Genomic DNA, 4,358 nt, shown 5'->3' on the forward strand with positions numbered 1-4,358 from the left:
GGAGGAAAGCAATTCAAGGACTGTCAGTCTGATATCGCTTTACCGTGATGGAGGTTATTTTCCTTTTTCGAATGCCTTTATTGACGATTTCTTCCACCATCCTTGTTTTTCAACTTTTATATATACGAGAAAATTAATTCGAATTATATCCAAGACAAATTTTACGGAGGCGGTAACTACAATAAAGGGAAATACGTAATAATGGTAATGAAAATCCTAATAAATGAGAAATAAACAATCTTGAGAACTCTTCAGGACGGGCAAAATCTATTGAACAATGTTATGTTAAAGATACTGTATTCATGCTTCTGTCGTAATAGCTTCATTAGATAATTGTATAGTATATATGTTGAAAAGTGAACTGACCTTAAGCCAGCCAAAATTACTTTACCCTCTAAAGCGAAAGTAATATATATACGCAGAATAGTGGAAGTTTTCTAAAAAATCTGTTCAGTTAAAAGGCTATGCTTTATCGTATGCCCGCCTCTCTCTCTCTCTCTCTCTCTCTCTCTCTCTCTCTCTCTCTCTCTCTCTCTCTCTCTCTCTCTCTCACTCTCTCTCTTTCGTTTGATACTGGATATTGAGATGAATTCAAAGTATCCTGACAAATATAAAAAATACCAGTTTATTTAATCCGAATTTAAACAACAAATTATAGAATTGCGTTTTCCGCTCGAGACAGTATTATGGGGGTACCACTTTTGTCAGAAAAAAGTCTATTTTACTTTGGGGAAATATTAGCTCGCTCTACGTTTGCCTCCCTCTATCGTCAGTTTGAGAGAGAGAGAGAGAGAGAGAGAGAGAGAGAGAGAGAGAGAGAGAGAGAGAGAGGAACTAAAACTGAATCTAATGGGATGATTTAAACCGATAATTTCCTTACGAGTTTCGGAGGTTTAAATCATCCCATTAGATTCAGTTTTAGTTCCTCTCTCTCTCTCTCTCTCTCTCTCTCTCTCTCTCTCTCTCTCTCTCTCTCTCTCTCTCTCTCTCTCTCATTTAAACTGACGATAGAGGGAGGCAAACGTAGAGCGAGCTAATATTTCCCCAAAGTGAAATAGACTACCTTATCCTTAATCCAAAATCGAGGATGATTGATGGAAAGTTTTTTTTTTAATTTGGCTGCATTTTGACTTATTTGAAGCTCTTCTCTCTCTCTCTCTCTCTCTCTCTCCTCTCTCTCTCTCTCTCTCTCTCTCTCTCTCTCTCTCTCTCTCTCTCTCTGTAAGTAAGATGTCCTTCAGAAAGAAATGAAAATACTTATCTTAAACTTGATGTCCCTCCAGACTTAGGGAAATCTAAAAATAAATGAATTATATAGAGAACGAAGCTGCTTTAAAGCGAAATTCCTCAAAAGAAAAAAACATTAAGACTTTTTAAAAGCAATTGAATACATAAAACCAGGAGAAATGGAACATGCTCTCTTCTAGACCTACAAAAAGATAAAAACATGAAACGAATAAAAAAGAACAGTTAAAGAAGGAAAATAAGAGCGTACAATCGAGGTGGCAGATTCTATCCTGCACCCCCCATGGAGAACAGAGTTTTAAGAGGCGCCGTCCTAAAGCTTGGTCGTTCCCATGGTAATGTTATTGCCTTTTCAACAGACCTGGAGCTCCATTAAGGATGGAATGAGAGTCTTCCAGCTTGACAGGTTCTCATTATCCTTTTAAGCACTACAGCAAACTCTTGCCTTCGAGGTAACGCTTTTGTCTGGCGTTTGGTCGGAGTGGAATCAGGTTATAAAGCAGTGGGGGATATTGCCTTTTTCTTCTTGAATTTGCAGGAAATTTACTTTTATTTTTTTTGGTAATCTATGAAAGATATGCAAGAAAATAATTGCATTATAAAAAGCCATTCCCATGGGAGAAATAGCCTTTCATTGAATTGGCAGATAAAGACTTTGACGTGTTAACATATAAAACATAGAAAATGCTCACATTACAAAAAAAAAAAACAAAAAAACTGGGCGAATATTGCTTTTTTTTTTTTTTTTTTGTAAATTTGAAGAAACTGACTTTTTCTTGTTAATGTGTAAAAAATATTCAAGAAAATATTTCCATTACAAAAATATAAAAAAGATGCAAACGAATTCATGGTTCAAAAAGAAAAAAGCTGTTTATCAAGATTATTGAAAAAAGAAACGAAAAAAAATTATTTTTGTAACAGGCATTGAAATTTCTTTTGGACATCATTATGATCTGAATTAAGTTTTTACTCTATTGTTATGAATTTTTGGTTCCTGATTGCCCGAATGGTGTCCATTAAGCATCAAAGTTTTAGCGCAATATTTAAGCATTGCATAAAAACATATTCGGAGATGCAGATTGAGCGCTTCTTTCCACACTATTGACATCAAATAATTTGACGGCAAAATATAGGACAATATTTCAACATTGTCTTGGATGCTTGGCTTTTGCATCTCGGTATAACCCAAAATCATGGTGATTCTTACAATACAAAAGACATTTTGGTAAAAAATAAAATAAACTGAATTAGGAATTTTTATTATTATATAAGTAATTTTCTTATCCAATAAAAATTACAAAAGTAATACAGGAATCACGAAAGAGAAAAGTGATAGTATGTTTGCTCTATATACAAATCTTTTTGTTGCAAAAATAAATAATAATAAAAAAAAAACAGAATTATGAATATTTATTAGACTATAATTAACTTTGGTATCCAATAAAGATTAAAAAAATGTAATATGAATCACGATCGAAAAAATTAAAAGAATATTAATTCTCTTTAAATAAATGCAATTTTGGTGCAAAAAGAAATAAATCTAAACAGAAATACGATTATAAGTATTTTTGGCATCCCTAAAAGATAAAAAAAAAATAAAATCACGAGGGGAAACATTAATAGTATATCTATTCTCTTTATATACAATTCATTTTAGTGCAAAAAGAAATAAAAAGAATATAAGTAATTTTGGTAGTAGAGATTAAAGAAATGAATCATGAATCGCGAGCAAGGAAAATAACTAAGAAGGATATAAATTGTGTTTGGCCTCCGGTAGTTACTGTATGAAATAATATACTGTCTGAAGACTTTAGAATGAATTGAATCTAATGAATTGGGGCTATATGTTGTGTTAGGGGCGGGGAGGACATTCAGAAGAGAAAAGCTGCAGATCAAATTATATTAAAGGATTGTGGAACAGATGTTAATCAAGACATGATGTATTATTATTATTATTATTATTATTATTATTATTATTATTATTATTATTATTATTATTATTATTATTATTATTATTATTAGTTAAGCTACAGCACTAGTTGGAAAAGCAGAATGGTATAAGCCCAAAGCTCCAACGGAAAACTAGATCAGTGAGGAAAGGAAATAAATACCTTAATATATACTGGATATGGATTCAGATGAATAAGTCTGACACAAGTCTCTTTTTATAGCTTATTTATGAAAGATCTATTTCAATGTTGTTGCTGTCCTTAAAGTTTGTTATTAAAATTGTTAATTACAATTGAAATGGAAATAGATCTTTCATAAATAAGCTATAAAAGGAGACTTAAGTCAGACTTATTCTCTTGCATCCATATCCAGTTTATTTTAAGGTATTTCGACATCTTAGCAATTATTCGATTCTGTTAGAAAAAGATAGATTAATGTTAACTATTTAATTAATTCCACCTCAGAGGGACAAAGACTGCTGCTTGGATGCAAAAAAATCGAGTAAGAGTTTATTCCCTTTAGGATCGAGAGAAAGCATGAATGAGAAACACTTGATAATAATGTTAGGAATGAAAATATGCTATTGTGCTCTTTTTATAAATGTGAAACACGCAATATCAGAAAAACGTCTCATTGCTCACCAAATGTAATTGAACTTTGACATTCAATTTGCAACGGAAGGTTTCCATTTACAGTCTTAGACAAATGGAGAGATTCTATTAATTATTTTTAATGGATTTTTTTAAACATTTGTATGTTTAAAGGTCACTCATGAATGGCAGAAGCAAGGGTCAGTGACAATGTCCTAGCCTAGCAGGATAATGCCCTACAGATTGGCCATATGTACATATGATCAGCGCTTACGCCCATCTCCACCCAAACTAAGACAAGGGAAGACCAGGAAATGGCTGCTGGTGAATCAGCAGATAGACCTATAGGCTCCCCCAAACACCACATCCTTAGCTCACAGAGTGCTGATGTTACAAACAATACAAGAGACTTTGAAGTTTGAGCGGTGTTTGAACCTTAGTCTAGCAGATCGGTAGGTACTCGGGCAGAGACGTTTCCAATGAGGCATCACAACGGAAGAATGAATTCAAGGTTTTTATTTCTTTCGGGATCAAGAGAAGAGATGAAGGAGAAACATTTGACAGATGTTTCAG

Source organism: Palaemon carinicauda, chromosome 29, assembly GCF_036898095.1.
Source record: "Palaemon carinicauda isolate YSFRI2023 chromosome 29, ASM3689809v2, whole genome shotgun sequence".
Lineage (NCBI taxonomy): Eukaryota > Metazoa > Arthropoda > Malacostraca > Decapoda > Palaemonidae > Palaemon > Palaemon carinicauda.